Below are 16902 nucleotides of genomic sequence, written 5' to 3'. Positions count from 1 at the left end.
TCTTTGGTGTGGGGGGCAAAACCCCACTATTTAGTGACCAGAATGTTATAAGGGAAGCATTCTACACTAAAATAAAGGAGAAGGACACAGGAGGAAGGAACACTGGAAGGTTTTCAGATACATAGGGGCTACTACCCTTGATGATTACATACCGGAGATGGTTGCCAAGCCCGTAAGGAAGATATTCCTGGATGTACACATGGTACAGAAAAGTTAAATGGAATGTACAAGGGGCACCTGGGTGGCTCAGTCAGTTAAGAGTCCGACTCTTAGTTTTGGCTCAGGTCATGATCTCGTGGTTTATGAGTTCGAACCCCCACATTGGGCTCTATGCTGACAATGCAGAGCCTGCCTGGGATTCTGTCTCCCTCTCTCTGTTCCTCTCCTGCTTGCTCTCTCTCTCAAAAATAAACATTAAAAAAAAAAATTAAAGGGGCGCCTGGGTGGCGCAGTCGGTTAAGCGTCCGACTTCAGCCAGGTCACGATCTCGCGGTCCGTGGGTTTGAGCCCCGCGTCAGGCTCTGGGCTGATGGCTCAGAGCCTGGAGCCTGTTTCCGATTCTGTGTCTCCCTCTCTCTCTGCCCCTCCCCCGTTCATGCTCTGTCTCTCTCTGTCCCAAAAATAAATAAACGTTGAAAAAAAAATTAAAAAAAAAAATTAAAGTAATAAGTAAATAAATAAATAAGTGGAATATACATAACACATTGGCAATGTGTTATAACGTGAAATCTTCTAGAATATGCCAGTAAAACACCTCTTGCAATTTCTTCTCTCCCACTTCCCTCAACCCAATGAACAAGTACATAGAATATGGTGTCCACAGAGGTGGTTTAACAATCCCATTTGCAAAGATAAAATTTCCCATCAATTTTTAAAAACTGTTTATTGTGGTAAAATATACACAACATAAAATTTATCACTTAAACATTTGTAATTCTCCAGTCCAGTGGCATAAGGTGAATTCACCCTCTTGCACAACCACCACCATCATCTGTCTCCAGAATTTTCTTCATCCCAAACTGAAAAGCTACACCCATTAAACGATAAGTCCAATAGCACACCCCTCACACCCGATAACTACCATTCTACCTTCTGTCTCTATGAATGTGACTATACCAAGTACCTCATATAAGTGGGATTGTATAACATTCCCATCGATTTTTAAAATCTGCTTATACAATGTTATTCTACTACTTCTAATTGTAGATCAAGCACTTCTAAACATCCAGAAAGACTAGGTATTTCAATAAAGACTTAATTATTCACTATATTTGCAAAGTACTGTAAAATAAAACGTATACACATGGCAAGGATTATGATTGAGGTTATCTTCTAAATACGACCACTTGGGCCTTGACCATTCCTTCCTGACTTCCTTCTCTCTACCACAATCCAGTGGGCAAGCACAAGCTTAGAGGTGGTTGGACAAATTCATATCCAAAAGTCATTTATAGAAGACAGGCCTTCCTATGCTTTTCAACACAAACTGTACAGAATGTGCTGATTTTACTAAGTCTACTCTGTCATACACTGGTAACCTCTTTACCATCCAGAGACTAGATGGCACAAAATTAGGACTCACTTGTCTACTGTATGCACTATATACACAGCAAACAAGATGCCTATAACACACAAAAATGGTTTTGTCTGAAACTATCCAAATGCGGACACATTAGCATATTACCTTTTGAATTTCCTTCCCTCCCTTCTCCAAACTATGAAACAAGTACAGACAGTAGCATACTACTCACAGAGCTGGTTTAGCAATTCACCTTCTAAAAGATATGTCCTAAGAATTTTAGCACAAAGATATGTACAGAGTGGTATTTCACGACTTCTACTTTAAGCATATCTCATTGGACGTTTCAAAACATCTGGATAGACTAGCCGTTCCAAATAAGGACTATGCCCACTAGCGGGACAGCAGTGCTGAGTAAACTGCACACATAGGACACCCTTTATACTCTGAAAGTACCTTTTACATATGAACTTCTGGCCTAGAACCCTTCCTTCTTCTCTCCCTCCCCACCGACCCAGTATATGGAATGCGCTAGATGGATGGTTTGCACAAGCACACCCTGAATGCCCCTGTTAATCGCTATCTTGAGAACATATGCATCCTGTGCTCCATCTATATTCCCATCAAACAGAATATGTAGAAGAACGTGTCATTCAGCATTCAAGGTCAGGGGCTCTGGGGGTGGCCAACCCAGACCATTTCCTTTGTAAGAAAGAATGTCCGGATGGCAGGCCTTGATCTCCCTGGATCGCTGGCCACGCAAGGAGGGAAAAAGCTACTTATAACTTGCTGGCCATGTTATGCCCAGAATTTGTGATCCCCAAACACCGCCAGGGAGCCGAGTCCGATGTAAAATCAAAAGAGCCTTTATTTGAGCTAGCTCGAGTTCAGTCCCCTACCTGCACCAACGCAGCGGTGAGATACCGGGAGAGAGGGCGAGTTTCAAAAGGACAAAGGTTTTATTGGGGCCTAGAGGCAGTTGGTGAGGTAATGGCTGTGGCCTCAGCCGATTGGCTGGGGAAGGGTCCGAGTCCAGTTAGGCAGGTGAGTGGGAGGTTACTCAAGGGGAGGAGGTGTGGTCAAGGTGAAGGACACAGAACAAGATGGAGTCGCCGGCACAGGCCCGCCCTTTCAGCCAGTCGCTAGACTGTAAAAGCTTGCTGCGTGTAGATCCCAGTAAGGGGGATTTTGTTTTGTCCAGTCTGCCACTCCTGGATTCCCTGTACATAAGTTCCCCCAATAAACCTGCTTCTCCATTAATATCACCAGGTCATTTCTGAGGTCTAGTTGAGCCATCACCCACCCTTGGCTTAGAGTCCACTGGAGTGTGGCTCCAAGTGGGCTATGTTAGGATGTCCTTGGAACTACAAGAGAGGGGACGGCCATCTTGCCAGCGCAACCCAACAAAAAGTTGCCAGAACGAATTGGAGGTCAACCAATCACTGAGCGACAGCACGACCTGACGTGAAAAAGGCCCACCCGGACCTAAACCGGGAACCGCTGCAGCTTAAAAACCCCACCCCACTACACCTGGGGGCGACTTCCCTGACTCCTCTCTCTCTCTCCCTGAGTCACAGAACCTCGCCCGAGACCTTAGTTCCCAAATAAAGCCTTTGACTGCTAAAATTTTTTAGCCTCTATCTTTACCCTGCCTTACACCTGACCCTAACAGGCTATACTGCTCAAATTCTCAGGAGACATTCTTTCCTAGGAATTTTAACACAAAGCATACAAAATGTATTAGTCTAACGCCTATACCATAAACTGCCAACCTCTTTAACATCCACAAAGATGAGATGCTATGAGCTAGGACTCGGTTGTCCGCTTTATGCACTACATACACAGCAACGCAGAATGCAGAAGGTAACGTATAAACCAAAGGGATAGTGGCTAATCTTGTCTCTGTGTAAATACACTTAGGCCTTTGCTGCTCCTCTCTCCCCCACCAAACAAGTGCACAAACACAATGAGTACTCAGGGAAGTGATTTGGCCGTTCCAAAAGAAACAAGCTGTATTTCTTATTGTTAACCTTAACAAAAAAAGCCAGGCAGTTATTTTAACCGGCAAAATGGGTTTTTTAGGAACAGAAAAGTGTAAGGGTTAAATTGTAGTGTAGGGCTAACCTATAGCTTGAGAGATACCAGCTTTGTGTTGACACTGTAGCTTGAGAAATAACAGCTTTGTTTTGACACTGAAGGTTAAAGAGATAACACCTTGCTTTACTCTTGTAAATTACGCTTCATACTCTTGTAAATTAGGCTTCACCAATTAAGGGAACAAAAGTTCAAAGAAAAGTCGCATCAGAGGCAGGGTCAAGGAGATCAACTGGTTGCAACTTAACAGCAGAAAGTCTAAAATAATCACCCCCATCCGGGAACTGTTTCCACCTCATCTGGGAACTATTTCTTTGTTCTGTTCCCAGGTGATGATAAGACGATGTGGTCGGCTATAAAAACTCTGTACCTGGGCTGTTCAGGGCCGCACTCTGATCAAAAGTGTTGGTCCCGATTGGTAGGACTTGCCTCTCCTTGCAGTAAACTTTACTGTGACTGTCACTGGTGTCCATAGCATTCGGTTTCAGGAGTCGTGTGGATGCAACAAAAAGAATTGCCACCCAGGACATGCAAGCTACAGCAAAACTATAGACAAGACTGACAAAACAAAAAAGAAAAAAAAAGGAGAAGAAAAAAGGAGACGAACATCATCCTATGGAGAAGAAAAGGGAATTGGGAGGAGTTGTCCATCAGAGAGAACAGAGTTCCAGGTGATGACGGGTTCTCACTGGCTGGCTGGCAGGGGTATATTTCTTGCAGGATATGCAATTACATCCGGGGCCTCTAACTGACGGTTCTTTCCTGTTCGCACTTCTTCCGCCGGGGTCTGTGATTGACAGTTCTTCCTGTAATTGACCCGGAGTGGCACTGAAGCCGGCATCCATCTTGTTAGTTCAGGTGAAGGAATGAACAGTAGCAGGGATACTGTCTAACCAAGGAACTTGGAGGCTTAGCAACAGCAGTGCTTGCTGAGGGTGCAAAGGAACACGCGAGAATGCAACCCCACTAGCTTATGCACATACAAGTGGTTAATCAGCACTACCCTAACAATACGATCATCACATGGACCTAATGACCTAACAAACAAAGGTATTTTTCAGATTCCAAGCCTCCTGAGATGGAACAAAGCTCCCCGTGACCAGAGGAAACAGCACCAGGAGTTGCTAAATAACATCTGTTAACAGGACTTTACAGACCAATCAACATGGGCCTCAAGACATCTCTGCCCCAAACTGTGCCTTGTAAAAATCCTCACTTACTGGGGTACCTGGGTGGCTCAGTCGGTTAAGCGTCTGACTTCAGCTCAGGTCATGATCTCACGGTTCGGGAGTCCAAGCCCCGCATCAGGCTCTCTGCTGAAGCCTCGGAACCTGGAGCCGGCTTCGGATTCTGTGTTTCCCCCTCTGCCCCTCCCTCCCTCGCACTCTGTCTCTGTCACTCGAAAATAAACATTAAAAAATAGAAAATTAAAAAATCCTCACTTACTAACCATCAGGGAGTTCAGGACTTCAAACACTACATCCCCATCCTTCTGGGTGCCCCACATCAATAAGTAGCCTTTCTTCATGGCCAAAGCTCAGTGTTAAGTTTTTGTTTTTGCTTTTGTTTTGGCTTCCTGTGCAGCCGGTGGAGGAACCTCCTTTTGTTCAGTTACAGCATGTGCTCCCTTTCTTGCCTCCTGACACCCTTTTAGTGAGGCCTCACTTTATTTTCATATTATAGATTTGAACAAAAAAATTTACAAAGTGAATTTTTATGTGACTATGATAGGGAAAGAGAAGGTTAAAGAGGTAGCGAGGGAAAGGTTAGGACTTGAGGGCCCCCACCCCCCATGCAGAAGAAGGAAAACACATTATTTTAAAACAATGCTGAGAGCATGTGACCAGGAGAAAAACTCCCTCAGGCGTAAAGTGTTTCTCTTAAGAATGTAACAAACCACCTACTCCCCCCCCCACCCCAGGTTCCCCTCAGGAATTTGACACACAGACTAAAGTAAACCATAAAACTTATGTTGTTCGAGGGACAGTATGATCATGGTCCTCACAGTCCGAGCCCTCACACCACGGAATCAAGCCCATCAGGAATAAACTAGTCAGCACCTACAGTTATCAGGCCAACGAAAAACAGAACCTGGAAAGGAACAAAGGGGAAAGAGAGGGGAGGGAACGCGATGTCCTATAGAATGAGTTCCTCACCTACAGTCGGGGCTATTCACTTTGCAATGCCCTCTCTCTGCAAAGAAACCTTTTGTACTATTCTTGCTTTTATTTAAATTTTTTTAATATATATTTATTTTTGAGAGACAGAGAGCAAGCCGGGGAGGGGTAGAGAGAGAGGGAGAGAGAAATCTCAAGTAGGCTCCACACTGTCAGTGCAGAACCCTACGTGGGGCTCCAACTCCCGAACCACGAGATCACGACCTGAGCCGAAACCAGGACTCGGGACGCTTAACCCACTAAGCCACCCAGGCGCCCTGCTAATCTTGCTTTTTAATAAAATTCTTGCTGCCCGCTTACTTCCCTCCGAGTCTACCTCTTCATTCTTTGAAGCCACAGGAGACCACGAATCCCAGGTACTGAGGTAAAAGAATCCTGCAACACTACCACTGTTTTTATATCGCACTTCTGAAAATCTAGACAGAAAAGATTTCAAACAAAGTATTTAGCAGTGTCAACCCTAGGTCAGTGAGCAATCAAATGCACTGTACTAGAGCAATAGCTTTAATGTGACAATGTTTCCTGAATACAGCTGCTCTGACATAGAAGCTTCTTCTCTTCCTCCTTGTGACCTTATCGCTCCATGACCTCTAAGCCAGGTGCCAACGTGCACCTGTGTCACACCTGATGCTGCTTCTAGAGGTGGTCCAACAGGGACCAGATGTAGCAGATAGTTTCTTTCAAAAGGCTGGGGGGGGGGGGTGGATATGGAGGGGGGACCTTTTTTGTATTTCTTGCTTGAGCCAGCAGACCCACACAAGGGTGGTGGCCCTCCCTACCCGCCTGGGGCCACGCCTTATTCTGCCACCTGAGGGCCACCAACAGTTCCAACCCTCATCACCCCACGCTCTGTTCGCTTCCCTACGAAGGCCTCTGTGTGCGCTGTCGGGAAGGGGGTGGAGGGCCGCTTCGTCTGACTGGGACCAAGCCATCAGCCCAGGCTCGTGGGCCTCATCCAGGCGGCCAAGCTCGAGGCCCAGACCAGCGCTCTCGAGGCTCTGCCCTGCGCTTCTGCTGTCGCCATTACGCTTGTGACACCACGAGCTCCACTCAAACAAACGGCGGCCCCACGGTCCAACCGGAGCGTCACGGCCTGTGGGGCTGGGCCAGCTGGGACCCCGGCCCTGGGGTGAGGGTCGGCCGCCGCCTGAGGCCTGGGCCAGGAAGTGGGCCGTGGGCCGCCATGGAAGGCCCAGGTCCCCAGGGGCAGGCTGCATGTCCCACCGCGGCGTGCGCCCCAAATCGGCACCTCGGTCGTTCCTTTCTTAACTGCAGCAGAGCAAACACGATCTGCTGAAGTTGGTACCACCAGACGACCTTGTGTTTCCACCCCACATTTTGGAGTTACTCTGAATCCGCAGGATCTGAGTCGGTGTACTGGGAAAGGAAAAGGAAGTGAAACTGGCATCCACGTGGACACTGCAGATGAAGGAATGGACACTAGAGGTCTCACCGTCCCAGGGCTGGGCTGGACCTGCCAAGGAACACGTAGGCCTAGGTTCACCAGATAGGAAGGCTCGCTCATTCAAAGCAACACGCAGGAATGCAAGCCTACTAGCTGCGGCAGGTACAAGTAGTTAATCGGCACTACCCTGAAGATATAATCACCAAATGTACCAGGTGAAATTTCTCCCCTAAAGAACAAAGACATTTTTCAGATTCCAAGTCTCTTGTGATGGAACAGACCTCCTTGTGACCAGACAAAGTGGCACCAGAAGTTATTAACATCTGCTAACAGGACTTCGGAGCCTCCGGGAGCGTCCACCTTCTCAGGAGACCGCCACCCCAAATTATGCCCTTAAAATCTCTCACCTGCAACCACGGAGATGTTTGGGACTTTTGAGCATTAGCCGCCACTCTCCTGGGTGGCACGGTACCAATATATAGCCTACCTTTCTTCACTGCAAAAGCTCAGTCGTCAATTTTTATTGGTTTACTGAGTGACGTGGGAAGGTACTCTCATTTGGTTCAGTTATAGGAACACTACTTTGCAATTGCTAGCTTTTTCTAGATGTTTGGGCTACTTTCGTTTTTTTTTCTGTTACTTGCAAAACATCCCAACTGATAAAAGTGTGTTCCTTCTTCCTGGAACAACTTCCTTTTTAGAACAACTTCCCATCATTTGGCACTTACTGTCAAAATCTGATGTATAGATAGCATTTAACTGAACTTTTTTTTTCACTCCTAGGTCTCCAATTGCTAGAACTAAGAGGACAAGACTAAAAAGGTATTTATTATAGTAGAAAAAAGGAGAGGGCATTATCCTATGTCCTCCAGTTAGTAATTGGTTAAATTACATGAACATAATAGAATACAGTGCACTTGTTAAGAAGAATGAGCTAGCTCTACACTGACATGGAAAGAGCTTCAAGAGATATATCTTGATTGATAAACAGAATGGTAAGATGAGCCCATTCATGCAATAACCAAAACTCTAAATTTGTATACGTTTATGTATAGAGTTGTGCGCATGTGCGTGTGTGTGTAAATGGGAAAATGTCTGGAAAGTCACATTCTGAAGGTTAGAGTAGGGGTGTGGGTAAATTCAGTTGTGAACAGGGGATTTCAATTTTTATTGTATAGAATGCTATATGGCTTGCATTTCATAAGGATGACATATGGGGGCGCCTGGGTGGCTCGGTTGGTTGAGCATCGGACTTCAGCTCAGGTCATGATCTCATGGTGTGTGCGTTTAAGCCCTGCATGGGTCTCTTCTGACAGCTCAGAGTCTGGAGCCTGCTTCAAATTCTGTCTCCCTCTCTCTGCCCCTCCCCCACTCACACTCTGTGTCTCTCAAAAACATTAAAAAGAAAAAAAAGAAAAAAAAAGGATGCCTATGGATAGTGGCTGGGTACTTTTTAAAAATCAAAATATTTAATGGACTTGTGGGGGTTTTAACATATGCCTGCAACTTCTAGAACATTCTTCCATGGATGAGGTAAAATGTCATTTCCCTCCTCATGAATATCAGACGTTCCAGGTTAACTTGTATTTTCCTATGTATACCTGGACTCAGCTATTTCTCCAAGCTCTGGTTTCTTGCAGTGAGAAATAATATGTAGAATGAACACTGCCCTTATATTGGTCACAGCTCCTTGGCTTTTCTGTGAGGAAAGTTAGAAATACATTATTTCTTCTGTTTGCAAAAGAAAACAGATTACAAATTCACAGTGTACAAAACCGTTATTTGCATGAAGGTGCTTTCATGATGTAGACGAACAGGCAGTTCCTTATTCTTTTTTCAATGATATTTTTAAAGTTTAGTTGCTAAGGACACACCATCAAATAATTTTTTCTTGTGGTAATGAATCTTCTATTTTAGTTGGAAAGACAGAAACAATTATCCTCTCTTTTTCTAATATAGTTACTTGTCTCTGAATCATTCAAATTAAATTGAGCTGTTGCATAACCAAAATTAGTATCTTTTTTTGGTCTAGCTAAATATTTTTAAAATAATATTTTTGAGACAGAAAAGTAAAAAGAACAAAAATATTCTATAATCCTGGCACTCAGAGAATTACTATTAATATTTTTAATAAAAATTACGCATATACATGATAAGCAGTACTTGTCAGAGTATTAACTACTTACAGATTAAAAGACTCAACCCTGTTAAAATGTCAATTCTCCCATATTTGTCTACGTATTCAATCAAAATTAAAATCACTACAGTTTTTTTTTTTTACATAATGTAATAAGTGGATTCTATAATTTTCATGGAAATGAGAAGGACCCAGAATAGGCAAACAATTTTGAAAAAGAAAAACAAAGCTGGAGGATTTATACCCTCAAATTCAAGGCCTATTATAAAGCCATAGTAATCAAAACCATGGGATGTTGGCACGAGGATAAATATATAAATCCACAGAAACACATAAGGAGTCCAGAATTATATCCATATATATATGGTCAATTGCTTTTTTTTTAAGTTTATTTATTTATTTTGAGAAAGACCACATGCAAGCAGGGGAGGGGCAGAGAGAGAGAGAACCCCAAGCAGGCTCCACGCTGTCAGCACAGAACCCAATGCAGGGCTCAATCTCATGAATCACCAGATCACGACCTGACCTGAGATCAAGAGTCAGATGCTGGGGCACCTGGGTGGCTCAGTCGGTTAAGCGTCCGACTTTGGCTCAGGTCATGATCTCGAGGTCCGTGAGTTCAAGCCCCGCGTCAGGCTCTGTGCTGACCGCTCAGAGCCCGGAGCCTGTTTCAGATTCTGTGTCTCCCTCTCTCTCTGACCCTCTCCTGTTCATGCTCTGTCTCTCTCTGTCTCAAAAATAAATTAAAAAAAAAAAAAAAAAAGAGATGCTTAACTGACTTTTTTTTTTTTATGTTTATTTTTGAGAGCACGAGAGAGCGTGAGCGGGGGAAGGGCAAAGAGAGAGAAGGGGACAGAGGATCTGAAGCAGGCTCCATGGCGGCAGCAAAGAGCCCGATGCAGGGCTCGAACTCACTGAACCACAAGATCATGACCGGAGTCAAAGTCAGAGGCTTAACCGACTGAGCCACCCAGCCGCTCCTAAATGTTTTCTGATAAAGTTGCCAGAGTAATTCAAAGAGGGAAAGAAGTTTTTTCAGTAAATGTTACTGAAACAAGAAAAAATAGTATGAACAAAAAAATGAACCTTGATCCTAACTTCACACCATCTACAAAAATTAACTGAAAACTGATCTAGATCTAAGTATAAAAGCTATAGCTATAAAATATCTAAAAGAAAACACAGGACTGAATCTTTGAAACCTTGATTGCCAGGTTCAGCAAACTATAGACGACATCCCAAATCTGACCCACTACCCATTTTTTGTAGATAAAGTGTTTTTCTTTAAATATGAAATTTATTGTCAAATTGGTTTCCATACAACACCCAGTGCTCATCCCAAAAGGTGCCCTCCTCAATACCCATCACCCACCCTCCCATTCCTCCCACCCCCCCATCAACCCTCAGTTTGTTCTGTTTTTAAGAGTCTCTTATGTTTTGGCTCCCTCCCTCTCTAACCTGTTGTGTTTTTTTTTCTTCCCCTCCCCCATGGTCTTCTGTTAAGTTTCTCAGGATCCACATAAGAGTGAAAACATATGGTATCTGTCTTTCTCTGTATGACTTATTTCACTTAGCATAACACTCTCCAGTTCCATCCACATTGCTACAAAAGGCTGTATTTCATTCTTTCTCATTGCCACGTAGTATTCCATTGTGTATATAAACCACAATTTCTTTATCCATTCATCACTTGATGGAGAGTAAATAAAGTTTAACTGGGACACAACCATGCTCATTCAATTATGTACTGCCTATAGCTGCTTTCACACCACAATAGCTGACTTGAGCAGTTCTAACAGAGACCATATGGCCCACAAAGCCTAAAATATTTACTTTCTGGCCCTTAGAAAAAACTTCTGCAGACGCCTGAAGTCAAGCATATATTTATATGACCTATAGCAGTTCCACTCCCAGGTAGGAAAAAAAAAAAACCAAAAGCCATACTTCCTGAATGACTTGTACACAAATGTTCAGAGCAACTGTATTTATAATAAACAAAACCAGAAACAACCCGAATGCCCATCAGCAGGTAAATGGATAAACAAAATGGAGTTCATCCATAAAATAAAATGTTATTCCCTATTAAAACAGAAAAAAAACCACACAGCAACATGGATGAATCTCAAAAACATTATGCTAAACAAAAAACATACAAGAGGATATACTGTACAATTTCATTTATATTAAATTATAGAAGAGGTGCAACTAATATATTTTGATCAAAAGCAAAGGAGGAGTTTCTTGGAACTGGGGTTCAGAGTTTGGGGATGACTGCAACGGGTACAAGGGAATTTGGGGGAAGGAAGTGATCTTGGCTGAGGTGGTGGTTACATTTCTCAGAACTCATTGTAACTTGAAATGTGTGTATTTTATGTAATTTTTTTTAAATGTTGATTAACTTATTTTGAGAGAGAGAGAGGTGGGGGAGAGGCAGAGAGAGCAGGAGAGAGAGAAAATCCCAAGCTGGCTCTAGGCTCAGCATGGAGCCCAATGTGGGGCTTGATCTCAAGCCTGCAAGAACATGACCTGAGCTGAAATCAAGAGTCACATGCTCAACCAACGGTGCCACTCAGGCACCCTCATAAAGTTGATTTTAAAAGTAAAAAAAAAAAAAAAAAAAAAAAGTGAATGAATCAAATTTGAACTCATACAATAGAAACAAATAGTAAAGCAAAGTCTCACTGTAGTACAACACTTGTAATAATCTTTGCAGAAACGGACCTCAGGTCTATAGCCTATTTCTGATATAAGCACCTCGGAGATTAACCTTTGATCCCTTCAAGTAAATGGTCAGGAATGTGCTGAGTTGGTTTGTGCTAGTGACCAACTGACAAGCATAAAATAACGTAAGTGTTTTGAGTTGTTTGAAGATCAAAGACTTAGGAGAAGCAACTGGTAAATAGGCAGATATATAAGTATGTCTTCCTTCTAGGGAGGGCCATAAGGAGAGGGGAAAAGAAAAGCCTTAAAGAATCCCCATTCTAGTTGGGCCTGATCATCAACAGCCACACTACCACTGAGGAAGCCCAGGGAACCAACACTTGGTTATCTTTGCCTCTTTGCATAGTTATCACCCTGTAAATGTTTCCATAAACTTTGTCATCAGACACCTTACATTCTGTAGCACTATCTATGGACATCTTTTAATCACATGACTACCCTCAACTGTGATACCCATGTGTCCTGAATCCCAAAAATAAGACCTTTGACAATAATGGAATAATTTCAGAATTGGCAGGCTCAGTGCATCCTAAACATATATTTTGGTATATAGTGTTTTCATTTTTACTCAAAGCATATTCTGATTTCTCCTGTGATTTCTTCTTCAACCTATTGGTCGTTTAAGAACATGTTGGTTAAGTTCCACACGTGTTTTCTGGTTTTCCTTCCGTTTCTGATTTCTAGTTTTATTTTATTGTGTCCCGAGGAGATACCTTGTGTGATTCCAATCTTTTTAAACGTTCGTGAGTTTTGCATTGTGGCCTAACATCTGCTCTATCATGGAGAACTGTTCCATGTGCACTTGGGAATGTTTATTTTGCTGTTTTAGTACGGGATATCCTTCAATGGTCTGTTAGGTCTGGTTGGTTTATATTGTTGTTCAAGTCCTCTATTTCCTTACTGATACTCTTTCCGTTGTTCTATTCACTGTTAAAAGTGGGGTATTAAACACTCCGATGATTGTGTAGAATTATCTATTTCTCCCTCAGTACTGGTCATTTTTGCTTCATGTATTTTTTAGCTCTGTTGTGAGGTGTGAATATGTTTATGACTATTGTATTTCTTGATACATTGACCTTTTATCAATATATAATGTCCTATGTCTCTTGCAATAGTTTTGGACTATAAATCTATTTTGTCTGAAATTATTACAGCCACCTCACTTCTCTTTAGGTTACTGTTTGGATGCAATATCTATGTTTATCTATTTTCAACCTACTTGCCTTTAGATCTCAGCTGAGTTGTGTACAGAAGGCATATAGTGGGACCATGGTTCTTGATGTTGTTTTTTAATCTATTTTGTCAATCTGACACTACTTTTGAAGAAAATTGAATCCATTTACATTTAAAATAGTTACTGATAAGGAAAATCTTAATGCTCTCAATTTGCTCCTTTTTTTCTTGTTATTATTCAATTTTTCCATTACATCCTTCTTTGGTGTTTACATGACTTTTTTTTTTTTAATGGTGTACCATTTTTATTCCATTCTCATTTCTTTTGCTGTGAAAATTTTAAAAGTTCTTTTCTTACTGGTTACCCTAAGGGATTACAATTAGACTCATCAACCTATTACAACCTATTTTGTATTTATACCACCTTAACTTCAATAGCATACAGAAACTTTGCTCTTATACAGCCCCTTCCCTCCCCCTGTATGTATACACAAATTTCATTTTTACACATTGACTTTAAAGTCAACTGATTTGTAGCTGTCATTAAATTTACAAAATATATTCACAGCAACATCTAGAATAGTATTTGACCAAACAACTGGGCACAGAGTCTTGCCAAGTTGACATATAAAATATAACCACCATGATAATCATAGTAAAAATACATATATTCAAGATAATAATAAATTGCTTAACTTCAGAGTTATTTTTCACAGTTGACAGTGCTGAGTGCTATATATAATCCTGACTTCTTATGTTGTAAAGTACTTTGTGGCTGCTAAAACTCCCCAATACATAAAGTAGTGACAATGTGTATGGGGTTTTTTTTTTAAGATTTTTTAAAAGTAATCTCTACAGGGGCGCCTGGGTGGCTCAGTCGGTTGAGTGGCAGACTTCGGCTCAGGTCATGATCTCACAGTCTGTGAGTTCGAGCCCCACGTCGGGCTCTGTGCTGACAGCTCAGAGCCTGGAGCCTGTTTCAGATTCTGTGTCTCCCTCTCTCTCTGAACCTCCCCCATTCATGCTCTCTTTCTCTGTCTCAAAAATCAATAAAGGTTAAAAAAAAAATTAAAAAAAAAAAAAGTAATCTCTACACCCAACATAGGACTTGAACCCACAGTCCTGAAATCAAGAGTTGCAGTTTCTCAGGGTGGCTGCGTGGCTCAGTCAGTTGAGTATCCAACTCTTGATTTCAGCTCAGGTCATGATCTCATGGTTTACGAGTTCAAGCCCGGAGTCAGGCTCCATGTTGACAGGGCTGAGCAGACTTGGGGTCTCTCTCTCTCCCTCTCCCCTCTCTAAATAAATTAATTTAAAAAACAGTTGCAGCCTGTTCTATGATGGAACCAGCCAGACACCCCAGGGTGTACGTTTCTTTGTTTTTAATGTTTATTTTCATTTATTGTGAGACAGAGCAAGCCAGGGAGGGGCAGAGAGAGAAGGAGACAGAGAATCCCTAGGAGGCTCTGCGCTCAGCATGGAGCCCAACCCTGAGATCAATCTCACAACTATGAGATCATGACCTGAGCCAAAGTGAAGAGTCAGGCACTCAACCAACTGAACCACCCAGGTGCCCCCCAATGTTTTCAAGGTAGGAATGTGGATGAGAGGAAAAAGGCAGAATAAACTGGCTTTTTGGTAGTGCCCATTTGGTGACCACATAAAGAGCCCTTTGGAAAAAATAATAATAAACATTTATTGAGCACTCGCTGTGTGTTAAATGCTCTATTAAGCACTTTAAATGGATTTTTAATCCATGTAATTTAATCCATGCAATAATTGTAAAAGGTTACTTTCTTTTTCTTAGAGGTTACTTTTTTTTTTTGGTAGAGAAAAAGAGGTTTCCTTTTTTTTTTTTGTAAAGAGAAAGAGAGAGAATGCAAGTAGGGGAGAAGGACAGAGGGAGAGAGAGAAACTCCCAAGCAAGTTCCATTCCATGCTCAGCACGGAGCCCAAAATGGGGGTGGATCCCCTGACACTGATCATGACCTAAACCAAAATCAGGAGTCAGATGCTCAACCAACTGAGCCACCCAGGCAACCCTAAGACATCATTTTGTACTATGTTTCTTGTATTACAGGTAATTTCATTTCACAGATGAGGAAACTGAGTCATGGAGAAGTCTACCGATTAGCGTACAATCATGAAAGTAGAAAGCACTCCAGATGTTTCAAGCATAATGGTATTTGGTACAGAGAATAGGTACTTTAAAAGACTTTGGAAGGGCTAGAGGAATTACTGTCACATTAGTTTTCATTTGTGTCACTGCTTCTGTGATCCAGAGCATAGGGAAGTTGCTGCTGCTGGAAAAGTTCAGAAAAACCACTGTTGATTGTCCCAGCTGCCTTATGTCACTGCAGGGACTGGCTGTGAAGAGAGCCAAAGCCAAAGTGAAAAAACACAGAATGATAATTTGTGTTTCTTCTACTTTCCAAATCTCAGGATGTGCATTCACTGGGCAAAATGTAAATGAATCCAGAACACTGGCCATAGGTTATCTAGGAAATGTAGCTCCCAGGATTCCAGCCCTGCCTTTGAGATTGCTGAGAGGGGTATGAGAATGCTAGTATTTATTTTCTGTTGTTGCCATAACCAATTACTACAAACTTAGGGGCTTAAAACAACACTCACTTATTGTGTCATAGTTTTAGAAGTCAGAAGTTCAGTGGGCTCACCAGTAGAGCATGCACCTCTTGATCTTGAGGTCATGAATTCAAGCCCCATGTTGGGCATAGAGCTTACTTTAAAAAAAATGGGGGCGCCTGGGTGGCTCAGTCGGTTAAGCGGCCGACTTCGGCTCAGGTCATGATCTCGCGGTCCGTGAGTTTGAGCCCTGCATCAGGCTCTGTGCTGACAGTTCAGAGCCTGGAGCCTGTTTCAGATTCTGTGGTCTCTCTCTCTGACCCTCCCCCGTTCATGCTCTGTCTCTGTCTCAAAAATAAATTAACGTTAAAAAAAAATTTTTTTTTTAAATGGCACACGATATACTATTTCCCTAAATGGACATGATATTTCTTTTTTTTTTTTTTTGGTAAATGTTTTTAATGTTTTATTTATATCTGAAGGAGAGAGATACAGAGCATAAGTGGGGAGGGGAGAGAGAGGGAGAAACAGAGTCCCAAGCAGGCTCCAGGCTCTGAGCTGTCAGCCCAGAGCCAGAGATGCAAGATCATGACCCGAGTTGAAGTCGGACGCTCAACCCATTGAGCCACCCAGTCGCCCCATGGACATGATATTTCTAAAGGCTACTTATTCGCTGTTGACTGAATTAGGTCCATTTTCCTTATCTGGCTCCAATTCACTTGTCTCCTACACCCTCTCTTTCTCTCAGCAACCCTATGTACACCCTTCAATTATGTGAAAAATTGTTTTCCAAAACATGGGGCGCTTGGGTGCCTCAGTCAGTTGAGCGTCCAACTTTGGCTCAGGTCACGATCTCACCTTTTGTAAGTTAAGCCCCATATCAGGCTCTGTCAGGGTAGCCTCTCTGTCTCCCTCTCTCTGCCACTCCCCACCCCCATTCTCGATCTCTCTCAAAAAATTATTTTCCAAAACAAAACATAAAAACTTGTGCAAAGATCGGTGTTATTTTACATTTTTGCCCATTTCCTTAATGTCCGACTTAAGACAGTCGGATTCTTGTATCTGTTTCTGCATTTAACCTGTTGCAACATAA

General features: G+C 42.5%; 1 protein-coding gene across 1 annotated transcript in view; it reads right to left on the bottom strand.

The window, feature by feature from the left end:
* Window positions 1–16902, bottom strand: part of GRIN2A (glutamate ionotropic receptor NMDA type subunit 2A) — a 520136-nt gene that overhangs the window by 502348 nt on the left and 886 nt on the right. The window lies entirely within an intron of this gene.

Source organism: Prionailurus viverrinus, chromosome E3 (assembly GCF_022837055.1).
Source record: "Prionailurus viverrinus isolate Anna chromosome E3, UM_Priviv_1.0, whole genome shotgun sequence".
In the NCBI taxonomy this organism is placed as follows: Eukaryota; Metazoa; Chordata; class Mammalia; order Carnivora; family Felidae; genus Prionailurus; species Prionailurus viverrinus.
Note: the sequence above shows the minus strand (reverse complement) of the source record. Positions and strands in the feature narration are given on the sequence as shown.